The sequence below is a fragment of the Gouania willdenowi genome, chromosome 13 (genome assembly GCF_900634775.1).
Source record: "Gouania willdenowi chromosome 13, fGouWil2.1, whole genome shotgun sequence".
Classification (NCBI taxonomy): Eukaryota; Metazoa; Chordata; class Actinopteri; order Blenniiformes; family Gobiesocidae; genus Gouania; species Gouania willdenowi.
In genome coordinates this window covers 15,412,389-15,426,642 of record NC_041056.1, presented here as the reverse complement: position 1 = coordinate 15,426,642, position 14,254 = coordinate 15,412,389, and the positions used below count along the sequence as shown (strand labels likewise).

Genomic DNA, 14,254 nt, shown 5'->3' with positions numbered 1-14,254 from the left:
AGAGTGTTTATACTTTGAAACAGCACAGACATCAGGCTGCTGTACTTTATTAAAAACAAATTAATTTGTGGATTAAAGCAGACATGGGCAACTGGCGGCTCGGGGGTTACATGTGGCCCTCTGTCTCATTTTTTGCGGCCCCTAAAGCAAATCCCCCAAAAATTGGACTTCAAGAAGTTGGAAGGAATATGAAGCTCAACATAATGCACAAAACACACAAAAAAAATCAATAAATACAAAAATTAACTCATAAAGCATAAAATGACAACAAAGACAGACACATCTACCACTTAAACAAACAAAATTACTAATAAAAAAAACAATAACATATTACAGAATAGCACACAAAGACACACAAATTGTCTACAAAATGACAGGAAAATACAGAAAATAAAAACAAAAATACACAAAATGAGCCCAAAAACGCACAAATTGACAACAAAAATGCAGGAAATGGCAGAAAAACACACAAAATTACAACAAGCGCACAAAAAAATAACAAAAACACCTAATGACTAAAAACTGACAAAACTTCAAACTCCTCCCCCCCCCATTAATACTCTGGTCGATATTCTAAATGCTGACATGAATGTTGATAATGTGGCCCTTGGATCAGATACAATCACATTTTTACGGTCCCCGTTGTAATAGAGTTGCCCATCCCTGGATTAAAGCATATATATATATGTGTGTGTGTATGATATATGTACAATGAGAAAATGTTTACACCCTAACTGACACCTGTGTGGTTACAGATATAAAGTCACCTGAGCATCTCAAGAATGCAAAACAGAATAAAAAGATGAAAAAATGGTGTCTTTTATTAAAGATCCTGTTGAATTTTAATGGTAATCATTTGTAGAGTGAATTGTTTAGGGAACTTGAGCACAAGAAAAACATCATTCCATATTAATGTCAGTAGTGTCATATCACAACAGACCATACCCAGAATGACAGGACTCAACATGCGTGTGCGTGTGTGTGATCAGGAAGAGCTTTTGTCCTTGGGCTGAGGGCACCTGAATCCTCTTCCTGTCCTTCTGATCTCGCCGTTCCCGCTCTTGTGTGCTACTCTATCCTTTTTCTATCTGTCTCTTTCCCTCTTCTCCCTACTCCGATCCCTTCATCCTCCCCAACTTGCGCTCTCCCTCTCCTCTGCCCAAGGCGATGCCGTCCTGCAGTCTTTGATCAGGGGGCCAGGGAGGAGAAAGGAAGTGGGTCAGAAAGTTGTGCTGGAGACTGCAGGAGAACAAGGCTGGAATATCGAGTAGGTGAGGCTAGGCAAGAGGGAAAGGGGGGAGAGGTGAGGGGTAATCCAGTGAGAAAGTGATAGAGCTCGGAAAAGAGAAAGGGGGTGAGGTAGTTTGGAAGGGTAAGGGAAATGGGGTTGGGGAATGAGGAAAGGAGGAGGAGGGGGTGAATCGGGGCAACCATTAAAAGGTAAAAGGAGGGGGGGGGAGGCGGAGATAAAAAGAAAATAAAGAAAGCAACAGGAGAAGATAGAAGAGAAGGACGTGGGAAAGAAGAGATGTCTTCATTTACGGGGAGGGAAAAAAAGGCAACACATTTGTCTTGAACGTGATGCTTAGCATTTAAACAGCAGCTTTGAGGCTACGGCTCTGTTTTAACTAATGTACACAATGCTGGACAGATGACCGTGTGTGGGTGTGTGTGCGTGTATCCTTGTGGTATAGCCCTGACTGCGGCTTTTTGCTTTTTGTATAGATCATTAAGATGCATGCTTTATTAATATTCAGATCAAACTATTAATATTCACAGAGTGTTTGCTCTCCTTGTGTCGTCAGCTCACCTGGGACTGGGGAGGGCAGAGGGGAAAGAATAAAAAAACGTGAGGAGGGGGGTAAATATGGGTTGGTGGGGGCAAATTAGGGAGTTTAAGGGGTAAACGAGGGAGGAGAAATACAAGATGATGGCAAAAAGCAGACAAAGGGGAGGTGGTGCTTGATCCTAGGATGAAACTTGTTGAGACAGGGTGGGGTGTGGGGGTAAACGTAGAGCGGGGGCGGTGAAGGTCCTGTGAGGGGCAGGTAGTGTTGTGATGGACATTCTGGTGGTGTCGGGCCAGGTGGGCATTGGGGGCCAATGTTGCAAGGTTGGGGTGTTTGGAGGGTCTGCTGCTGGGACCGTGAGGTGAGGGGGGGTGAGGGATTTTAGCAGAGAGAGTGGAAGCTGTGGGGCTTTGGTTTTTGGGGTAATTGGGCCTAAGGGAGGAGAACCATTGATGAACACACACACACACTCATTTTAAAAACACTTTCCCCCCCTTTGATACATATTGCAGTCTTTGACACATGTATTGTAATTTATGCTGCACATACTCACTACTAAGCTGTTGTATACTGTTTATTTATGCACACATGAAAATATAAATGCACACATGCAGAATAATATTATGAACTCATAAACACCTTCATGTTCTTAATCATGGGAGATGCTACATAGGCAGGATTCACTCACAGCGTTAGGAATTACAAAATGTGTTCCCATGATGATACATTTTTGATGAATAAATGTCCCGTTAATTTGAGAACAAAAGTTTGGTCATTTGTTTTAATGATCTATGAATTGATTCTTCTAAATCCACCAAACAATAACATCTATAATGCATACAATATATGCATACACACACGCACACAAATATTTCAGTGCACTCAGTCAAGACAGAAAGACAGTCAGTTACAGATACAATCAGCCATGCACAAAAGCGGACAGCAAATTAAAGTGGTAATTACTTTTAAGCCCAGAAAGGTGAAGGATTGTTTGGCAGGGAGCAATGGGTCACTGTTGAATAGAGAATAGCGGAGCAGGCAGACAGTAAGAGGCAGATATGCATCTCAATGAAATATGGAGGAGCGTACTCAACAAAAGGCGAAATGGCTCCTTAATGGCCACATGCCCTCAAAGAATTATTGTCTGATATATTTTGACTATTATCTATTCTGTAATTTGTGGCACTTATCTTCAAACACCCTTTGCTGGTTAGTATCTACATGAGCTCCCGTGGAGGAAGGGGCTGAACAAACACTTCCGATATGGAAAAATCTGAATAAGATTTCCAAATGAACCCAAAATACTGTTCTAGAAAAAAGAACCCCCCCCCTTAATATTCCAGACTCTGAACAAAACAAGGTCAAACAAGTTAGATGTTTTATTCTTTTTTGTTCACTTTGTAGTCTGCCTTTTCAGATGGAATATGTCGAAGTACATTGCATGTATTTGTCCTCTGTAGCCGTGTTTATTTTGTGTTTCTGCAGAGCAATTTCATTTTTATTCTCAGCACAAACACAATGTTTAGCAGTAACGACTCGTCCAGGTTTACGATGTTCGTTTTCTACGGAAACCAAACAGTACTTGGCGTGTGTGTCAGGTCAAAGGACGCATAAGTAATCTCTCTCACTATTTTGTCAAGCTGCCTCAGCTGGCATACGTTGAAGTAGTTTTTGGTCAGCCCTCGATTCCTGTTAATACAAGTTTTAACTGCGTCTCATTTTAGAGTTCTGATTTTTATATAGAACATGATTTGCTGGTCCAGAATGGACATTTGTGCAAAGTTTTTTTTTTTTTTTTTATTACCCAGTCTCTTTTTTGACTTTTAAAGCAACTTCAAATAAAATATTGACTTTAGACACAATGCTGTCTTTGTTGTCTCATAATTTACATTGGTGTAATTGTTAGAAAAAGGAATCTGAAAGGCAACTTTACTCCTACTCCTCTGTTCACAGTAAGAAATCATCTTTTTAATTAAATGAATAATTAAAAAATTAAATCAGTGTATGATTAAGTTATATACAATATGTCATTAGTTTTGATTAACTTCAGGATAGGAAAACTTCTTAGTTTGCTTAGAAATGATAACAATTTTACATTTCGATATGACAAAATCTGCAAATATTTTTTGCAAAAAAAAAAAAAAAACGCAACATATTTATTTGTAAATGTTTCACTGTTTATTGTTGCTTAAAAAAAGCTTTCTTTGAACTATTTATGAGAAATATGTTTTTGTCTCTGTATTTAATTAACAGTATGTATGTGACCATCTCTCAAGAGGGTCACCATCTTTGAGTCCAGAGTTCTACTCCAAGTTTCCTGCTGTTTAAAGGGAGTTTTAAAACCTTTTTGTTTTGTAGAAGTGTTGTTTTTTGTTAAACATAATCTTTAGTTAAAGTTTGTTGTAGGATTTTGTGAGGAGTGGCTGGGTTTATGGTCAAAGTTGCAGAGGCAGAAACAGAAAAACAGGCCTGAAGCTCCATAGCTTCACAAAATGCAATCAGTTTCACTACAAATCTGCTGATTTAAGAGTGTAAAGTTGCTGATAACAGCAAGCAAAACATGTTGAAGTCACTACATGCAAAAACCTTGAATAGCTGAAAAAGTGGGTTAGAAAATGGATGGATGGATGATTTGTAAATACTTTCCATCTCATTTCCTAAGATAAAAATTGCATAGAAATTAATTTACAACTTTAAGTCCACATGTGCAATGCAAGGTAAATGCTTTTGCATATACTGTATTTCACAACCACTGAGGTGAACATATTCACCAGCTGCAAGTCATCATTTCTGTTTGTTTCTCGTGTCATTCTCATTTGTGTCATGGGTACTAAACTCAACCTGTGAGGGCTTAGAGACGCTCTCTCTATCTCACGTGCCCATGCACACACACACACACACACACACGCACACACGTAAAGAAAAAGAAAGTCAGATATTCCCCTCGATCTCCTTCAAGGACGCCTGGGGAAGAGTTGGAGGACAAAATCACACACTCCCTCTCCCAGTGTGTCAGAAGCTCTGCACTTCTAATGCAGACAGAAAGCCTCCTCTAAGGAGACTAGGCACACACACTGACTCTGTCTCGTACACACAATTTTTTTTTATTATTTTTGCCCGGGAAGCAAACAGATTCACATTTAAAAATACACACTACGTTGAAAGGTGGTAGAAACGAGCAGGAGAAACAGGTTATCTTAGTTCATGGACCTTCTCAGGTCAGCCTCAGCTGTTTTTATCAATGTGTTTGTGCATGTGTGTGTGTGTGGGGAGGGGGGGTCACTGGAACTCTTTGACGACCTCATTCAGTCCCTTACCTCCCCCTCGTTCACACCATAGTCGACATGCCCGACAATGAGGCGGAGGGATGGAGTCAAAGAAAAAAGCCTGAATGTGTCTTCATTTGCCTGAACTTTTCACACGTCTCTTCCCTTTTGTTGCCAGCCGCCAGTTCACTAGAGAGCTGGGAGCTGCTGAGCCAGTTTCCGCTGCCAACTCAAAGCACCACTTTTTCCCCTTCCCACCCCAGTGAGAACCCCCCCATTCCCTCTTTTCCACAATGTTAAACCCATTTTTGTTTGACATAATCTGAAATGGTACTTAAGTGAATTTATGTCTACCTCAGTGCATTAACTCTGCCATTTCCTCTTTTATGTTGCTGTTTTTTTTTTTTTTTGTAGCATGAGGTTCAGCGACAGAGGGAGCGAGAGGGAAAAAAAGATTTGAAACTCAGACCACGGAGTAGACAGCCTATCAGTATTCAGTAGAGAAAGTGAGTGATGGAGGAAGAGAGAGAGAGAGAAAAGAGGAGGGGGTGATGTATCAATATTCTGAGTAGTGTTTGAGGGCAAGGGGAACGAATGGAGGAGGGAGGGGTGAAGGAGATTGAGGGAGAGAGAGAGAGAGAGAGTTAGTATCTGAGTGTAATTGTTTGTTCATGTATAGCTCAGTTGTGTGTCCATGTCTTTGGTGGAATGTGTACATGTGTACTTGTATGTGATGCATCTCATAGCTCAGAGCATACAGTTCTTTCAGTCATTTGTTCATTTTTGGCCACATTTGGTGCACAGCTACACTGTGTGCTCGTCTCTGACTCATAGTGAGCACCAGGTGAGCTCGACCCTGCACACAGTCTATCACAGGCCCAACACACCAAGAAAGCCAAGCACTCACAATTTTCCTAACATATTTTTTTTTTTACTGTGGGAGGAAGTCGTGGAGAAAACCCATGAAAGCATTGGGAGAACATGCAAGTTCCACACATAAAGGTCACATCTGCTCCGCCCCGTAAATGAAGCCCAGAATGTTGGAACTCACTGAAAATATGTAGGATTAATGAATGATTTACACTACTCTGACAAAGTTTTCATTAGCATTCATTAGCATGAATAAGGTGTCCCGAAGGCTGTCATAAGGTGTCTTTTTTTACCCTAACCCATATGTGTTAAACTCATGCCCTGGGTGCCAAACGCCATAATGTCAGCCTTATAGATATGTCCGTTAGTGACGGGCACTGTGAAGACAGATAATTTGACTACCTGGGGTGTACCTTGCATTTCATTCTAGAAAAGTTGGGAAGACCTGGTCAGTGGATGGAAAAACTGTTTTATTTTTCTGGCTTTGCAACTGCATGCAGCATTCCCAGCACGGATTAGCTATAGAAAGTATATGAGTAACAGTGATTTATGAAGGCATTTGTAGTATATGTGGTCCTTTTTCTGTTTGGTAGTGTAGCGTTGGCTCAATTTGTTTTGCCCCAGGTATCCATGTAATTCCTCTTTGTTTTGTCTCATCTGCTTCTTCCCGTTCACTATTTTAGACCACGCCCCCTCCCAGTCTGTGCCATCCTACTCGCCCATAGTTGTCTTTAGTTTCAAACCATCCATGCGTTGCAGTTTATTTTAAAATCCTTCAATCTGAAACACAATTAATCTGGCAATAGTGGCCTATGTCTTTAATTCACAACTCCTTCACAAGCTTTCACATGCATTGTTACTTGCACTTTCTCTGTTTCTGTGGTGCCTACGCACCTGGTCCCAAGCAGGATGAGCGGCCTCGCACTGCCTGTTTACTCATACCTAGCATGACAACACAACTGGCTATTCATCTGCCATTAAATTGTGATGCCAACAAAACTGCTCTGATACCATGAATTGCTTCAGGTTCAGAGGATTCTCAACTTACTGCTATAAGGCATTGGCCTGTCGTGGGTTTTACATCATCCTTCATGTCCCGAAGAGATCAATCCACCTTGGTCAGTTTGATTGTTTTCCTCTTGGCCTCTGAAGTGTTGAGTCTCATGAGGAAAAAAACGCTATAATATCCAAGCCATTATTATTATTATTATTATTATCCACCTGACTTTGTGTTGTTCATCAATCACAGGGCTTATATAAAGAGACCAGACATTCACATGTACATATGTATACACTGTATTGTATTTCACTTTTTTTGTATTGTGGGAGGAAATCAAAATACCCACTTGGTAGTTTGTTGACCACATTGTTCCATTGTTATATGTTTGCTTGCATATGTAGCTGCAAGGGTGGGATTAAATAATCTAAGTAGTCTTCTGTTATAGCTGACATAAACAGCCACGGATATAGCACAATGCAGATTGCATTGTGGGATTTGGAGTCCTGTAGAAGAATGCAAAGATACCGCAGAAGCAGAAACGTTTCTTTAAGAAGGGTTTATGCTTCATTCTTACTGTGATTTCTTGGGTTTCTTAGTCAGACAAGACTGTAATTCACTTGATTTAATTGTTCTTCTGGTTTGTTAATCATGAATGACTTCCCTTCAATTTTGGCTGCATTCGGGTGTTTCAGTGTTTTGGTCCTTAAAACAATCAAAACATAGCATTTTGGGAGTGTTTTTGGTGTCACCCTGGCATCAGTAGTGGATGAGAGCAACTTTTGGATGAAATACATCCCCAACAGCTTTAAAGTATAAGGTCAGAGCGAATGTCTAATGTTTTTATTGAAGAGAAGTCAGTGTGCGTGTGTTTGTATAGGACAGCGGTCACAGTTTGCAACACGTTGTGATGGAATCTCCCACTTTTTTCAGTCATCTTCTCTCGTTCTTTCTCTCCCTCTATCACAGAAACACGCACACTCTCTCTCTCTTTCTTTAGCTCTCCTCTCTCTCTCTCTCTCTCTCTCTCTCTTTCTCTTTCTTTTTGGCTGGCTGCTAATCAGCATTTGAAAGGCAGCTTTGACAGTGAGAAAGAAAGTGAGGGGGCACATGGAGCTGGGGGTAAACGAAAGCATGAGACACAGCGAGTTTGTGAGGGAGAGCCGGAGAGAGACTGAGGCGAGGGGCTGTACAAGCACGCCTTTTATATTTACTAGTGACTGAGAGGAGAGGGGGAGAGAGAAGGAGCGAAGGAAGAGAGGGAGAGAGAGAGAGAAAGAGAGAGCAGCTGAAGGCAGAGACAACTGGTGTGCACGGCTTTCCCAAGAGGAAATGAAAAGAAAGAAGCTCAGCGAGAAAGACTGAATGAGTGAGCGGGATAGAGGAAGGGTGGGAGGGCGCATGCCGGCTGGAGAGAGAGAGAGAGAGCGAGGAGGAGATTCTCACACTGGCTGTGTCCTAATCCGAGTCCATCTCTGAGAAGCGGCGGAGAAGAGTGTTAGTGAAGTGATCCTGAGAGCCAAGGAGAGCCACATCAGCCAGCTCTGTTCACACACTCGCACACACACACACACAAAGCCACTCTCTCCCTCTCTCTTCGCCTTGTTCACACACACACACACACACACACTCTTACCACGGGGAGTCCACAATGTGTCTGCCGGCGTGGCTACAGCTTGTGTGAAAGTGAAGGGATAGCTGCTGTCCCTGCCCCAGCCTCCACTAGCGCACATACACTGTTTTTTGTTTGCTTGAGGTGCTGCTGGAGGTGGAGGTGGTGGTGGTGGTGGTGATGGTGGGCACTGCCAGGGCAGAGCAGGGACACTAAAGGAGAGAAAGAAGAGGAGGAGGAAGAGGAGGAGGAGAGTGACAAAGTGGATCGGACCAACAGCTGCACACTAAAGACTGGAGATGCACGTCAGGTGAGTCGATAATGGATCTAACAACTTACAGTCAACACACACAGGCAGGCGTCGCACACACGTGTGCGGACACACACACACACACACTTTGTTAAGGTAACAATTCTCTCACATACACACACTGGATACTGGTCCAAAAAGTGCTCCTTCACAGTTTTACATACAGTTTAAAATGTGAGTTTTAGTTTGACACATTGTTTTTAGCTTTTCACTTTTCTCTGAAGAACTCACTGACAACTTTGTGCTTTTTATTTGTTGGGTGAAGCTGAAATGTTGCATTCTTGCTTTTTTTAACTTAAGCAATATTTTTTGGGGGGGATTTAAAACCTTTTTATAATTGATACTACTTTAATTATGGATACAATCATTACTTTTATTGATTATTTTTTTTGTTTGTTTTTAATCCAAAAAGACATAACTGACTACTTTTTAATTTGTATTTTTTGCCTACAAGTCTGCATTTACAATCTACCTGAAATGAGCATTATTGTGTAGTTGTTCATGCAATTATTAAAGTTTTAACACCTTTTGATTTTTCTTTCCACCCCCTTAAACTTCTTTACGCATTTTCACAAGTTTTAGTTGGTTTTATGGTAAATACTTCAATTTCTGCTGCTTCGATAAGCCAAAAATAATTATGCATGTTTATATTCAGTGGTGGGTGCAGCACTCTGATAGATTGTGTGTGCATGCTGGTGTTTGCGTATGTGTCCTGTCTCAGATATAGAAAAGCAGAGTGAGCGGCTGCATGGCCGTCTCCACCTGCAGTGGAAGAATTGGTCACAGTTTACTGGCTTGGTAACGTTCGCTGGCTTTAGGGTGTTTTTCAGCAGGTGGTCTGAACTGGCAGAATGACTGTGACGAACTGGTAATAATCAAAGCTGCTGGGAAAAAAAATAACATCAGACCAGAATCCAGTTTTACAAGATGATTTTGAGTTTATGAGAAAAATAAAACGTTTTTCACATTTCATCCTATTTTCAATAATATATTAGAGTATTTGGAGGCTGACTGTCAGAACTGCAAAACAGCTTTGGAAAAAAAAAAAAAAAAAAAGAGTTTTTGCTTCAGTGTGTTGATCTCTCCATTTTTCCTTCATTAACCTTTACACATTCCTGTGATTTTATTTTGACGGTTGTCCTAATATGATTATTGGGTGCTTATTGTAAACTGCCATTCCTAAAGAGTTCAGACTTTCAGCGACTTACACACCGACAGCCACATTTGCATCCACACTTGCTGAGTTTGCAAGTTAAATACCAAGCAAGTAACTACGCTACCTTCGGTCCTGAGTTTCCTTCTGATGCCAGGACACAATTGAAGTGTTGAGAGCGATCATGACAGTTCTTTCCTGCGTGTCCTCTGTCACTCTTTACTAACAACCTCCATCTGGAGAGTTCTTACTTTTAATTGTTTATTAAATACAGTAAACGCTGTGTTCTGTTTAATTTTACTGCTGTCAATTTAGACTGAATACAAAGTAGTGTATAAAGAGCAGTCGCTGTTAGATCCACAAATTTCCTTTGAATCGCTGCGTATTTCCGCTCTCACACATGAGATGCTTCAGCTGTGACAAACCTTTAGACTTATTTATGACATCCAGATGAAGTTTATTCCTCAGATTTTTTTTTATTATTTCTCTGGAAAAGAGCTGTTAAAACCTAACTGAGATTACTTTATGAACAGTTTACAACAAAGATGCTTTTCTGCAATTATGGATATTTGGTGTTTTACTTTAAAACAAAACCAAATGATAATACCCTATAGGTGCTGCTGTGTGAACTGTTAAATATCTGTAAAGATCACATGAGTAGATGAAATGTTTCTAGCTTGATAAGTACAATATGACAGTGATGGTCACTTTTTATGACTCGTTGATAAGTTTACAGGTAGACGTAGACGCCTCACTTTCACATTCTTCTCTTGATATTTTTGTCTCTCTCTGTTGCTTTCTGAAGCAATAAGGTGGCCAGCAAGTTGACAAGTCAAGTGTTCGTGTGGGTGTGTGTGTGTGTGTGTGTGTGCCCGTGTGAAGAGCGTTGACAGACAGTGTGTGGGTCTGTGACAGAGGGTGTCAGCGCAGTGTCAGGGAGATGTGTTTAGTGTCACACTCTGCTGACCTGATCTCCGGTCGGACTGTCCACTCGGGCCCCGCTGTGGCTCCTTACATAACCCCCGCTGTCATTCACACACCAGTCTGAAGGGATCCACCAGTCAAGCACGCGCACACACCACAAACACATGCAGTTATTGAGAGATATGCACACTTTTGGGGGAAAAAAGCCTTTTCATTAGTTCTGAGTAGTCAGATTTTTTTATTTTATTTCAAAACTTTCACTTCTGTGTCTTTTCTCCACTTGACTGTTTGCTATTTCATGCCAAGACTTGAAGCAAAAGTTACACAAATTAACAGCATTTCTAAGAAAAAAAAAACTATTCAAAGCACCAAGCTGTGAGCGCAGCGTGAGAATACAGAGTAAGGCCAGTGGGTATCAGGATATCCCCCGGGGGGGCCGCAAAACACCTACACAACTTCTGCAAACCAGCAGTTCCACGCTGACCTGAACTCTGACATTTGCTCCATGCTAATTGAAGTCTCTGTATTAGCATGTAGACTTTGCTAATGCTGGCCGTGCAGGAAGAGAGTGTGCTTTTAAGTCTCAGTTTTCAAAACTCTGTGTGTGTGTGTGTGTGTGTGTGTGTGTGTGTGTGTGTGTGTGTGTGTGTGTGTGTCCGTGTGTGTCCGTGTGTGTGTGTGTGTGTGTGTGTGTGACCCTGTGCGCTTTTCTTTGGCCTGTGGTTATTTGGAGGTCAGTGCTGATGTGGTCCCCGCCTGCAGGAGTGGATTTACCATCTTCGGCAGTACGGAAGGCTGCATCTGCTTGGCTGTTTCATCCTTGGTAGGAGGGAGAAGTTTCTGTCCTGTTTCCATCCTCAGTGGTTGTTGGACAGCAACTTTTCTTTTCTTGTAGGAGTATTTAAAACAGTTTCAACACTCACTCCTCTGAATCAGAGTGCAGTGTTACTTGGTATGTAGAACCTAAAGAAGTGTTAGTCACTCACCTGTGTGTCCCTCTTTTCTACTTTTATGTCTGTTCATGGTGGGGTTGACGTATCTAACCTGAAAATGGACTGCAGCTACTGGTTCTGTTATTTTTATTTTATTTTTTATTCCGTTAATGCACCTGTGTTGCACAGAGTAGGTGAACTTGGGGTTGACGCATTGAGTCGGTAAGGTTGAATATGTTTTTCCCATTTGGCAGTTTGCTTTTCAGATATGTTGTTTTCTAACATACATTTACACTGGTGATGACGAATGTAATCGTGTGCACTGCAACTATCATTTAAATCTGGTTGGGTTGTTAGTGTGCATTTGAAAGCAGTTAAGGTTTAGATTGATTTGTGTTTTAGTATTCAATTAATTGTCATTTGAATTCAAGCAGTTGTTTATTTACTTTTTATGTTGCTTGTAGAAGAGTTTCCTACAGAAGCAAGAAAGTAAAGTATTACACTGGCCTTTGAAGCACAAAAGAGAGGACAAGTCATGCACTTGTTGATTTGAAGTTGTCTCCATTGCTTTAATGATATCAAAATTACATTTAAATGTATAAAAGATATCGGAAAAGTGCTTCGATTCATTTTTCTTACGACACAGGTGCAGCGGAGCATTTCTTTTGTGTATGCTTGGCTGAGGTAGATGGTAATTATGACAGGCATGGATTGGATTCTGCGTAGCTCCACACCCGTGAGGTGTGGACATCAAAGCGCACTCACCAAAGCCTTCTGTAATAAAAGAGGAGGAGGAGAGATGTATTGATTACTAAGGGTGAACATTAGCAAATCTCTTTCTCCCTCCTTTTTTATCCATGTCTTCATCTGTCCATCATTTCACTCGCTCTCTCTCTCTTACTGTCTGATTTGCTTCTCTCTGCCTTTACTCAAGCTCTCTCCCTCCCCCATTTGCTCTCTATGGACCCCCTTCTCCCACTCTAATCATTTATTTATTGCTGATCTCTTTATTCTGTTTTCTTTTACTTTGGGGACAGTCTACATAGGGAGCGTACGGTAGGGTACCGTTTTGCACACGCAGGTTGTTGTCATCATTGCTTTACACTCTTTCCGAACACCTCCTCTTCCTTCTCATCACCACGGAGATACCTGGGGGCGGGCGGGGTCACACTGGTCCAATCTAACGCCGTATTGATTCCATTAGATAATTAATGACCCAGGCAAGGGGCAGGGAGGAGTAAAGAAGAGGTTAGAGGAAAGGGATGGGGGTGAGCATGATGGGAGAGGTGAAAGATGTGGGGGAGGTAATATGGGGGGGAGTGGACGGCGGAAGCCAGGGCCCTTGAGAGTTGGAGAGAACCTTGGCTTAGGAATGATCCAGAGTCGTCAAGGTCAATCGCAGCCACAGCGTCAATTGGGAAGCAGAGTGCAGTGCGAGCTGGAATATGGAGTGGTGAGCGAGTGCAGCCGTGTTCATGTCCAGCAGCTGTCCATTGATCAGCAGCTGAGAAATTGTACATTAAAAAGTCTTTTGACTTCCAAATCCTGAGGTCCAACCAGGGCTGTAATGCATGATAAGTAGTTTTTAGCCCTCCAACTAGAATACCAAACTTCATCACCGAGAACGCTTCAGACACTCATTTACAACTTCTCAACAACATGAAAGGAGAGATAGCAAACGAGCATCATCAAATATTCTGTTCAGGGCTTTTTGAGCCATGTTTTCTACAGCATCCATGATATAACCTTCTCCATTTGATCACATATCATTCAGGAGTGTCTTTTCCTGCTGTTCTATATGTACTTCCCTTCTGCAATAATGCATTGGTTCTTGTTTGTTTTTTTGTGCTCCTCCTTAAAGAGTAAAACCCCCCATTACATCAAAATTGGTTAAAAGGTAACCTTTATCAAAAAACTAAAATATATATATATATATATATACTTTATTCAACCCCAGAAGGGGAAATTTAAGTGCCCAATAGCATACAGTGTGTGCCGTAAATTCCACATACATACATAAAAGAACAGTAATATTAAAGTAATAATAAATAAAGCCAAATAAAATTATTTTTTGTCACACTCCCCGTAGTGGGCGCGCCCCACAATTTGAGAATCAGTGCTTTAGTGCATGATAATTAGAGGGGAGGAGTAGTTTGAGAAATACCAAGTTTGACATAAGTATATGACATGGGAGAGTGTCGGACGAAGGAGGTTTTTAAATTTTGAACAGAGGATATAAGTTAACAATGGAGTCATGCAGCAATATACTAACCAGTCAATTAACTTCATCACTGATACTGTATGTCAATAGTTACTGCCTTACAGGTTTATTTAGTAAATTCTATTTTATCAAAGTACTGAAAACAAAATGCTTAAAAAGTTTACATAATTGATATATGG

General features: G+C 41.2%; 1 protein-coding gene across 1 annotated transcript in view; it reads left to right on the top strand.

The window, feature by feature from the left end:
• Positions 1 to 8,160: 8,160 nt before the first annotated feature.
• npas1 (neuronal PAS domain protein 1) overlaps positions 8,161 to 14,254 on the top strand; it is a 52,790-nt gene continuing 46,696 nt past the window's right edge. The window contains exon 1 of the mRNA XM_028464729.1: positions 8,161 to 8,845. The gene's annotated coding sequence lies outside the window, so the exon portion shown is untranslated. The remainder of the gene's footprint in view (positions 8,846 to 14,254) is intronic.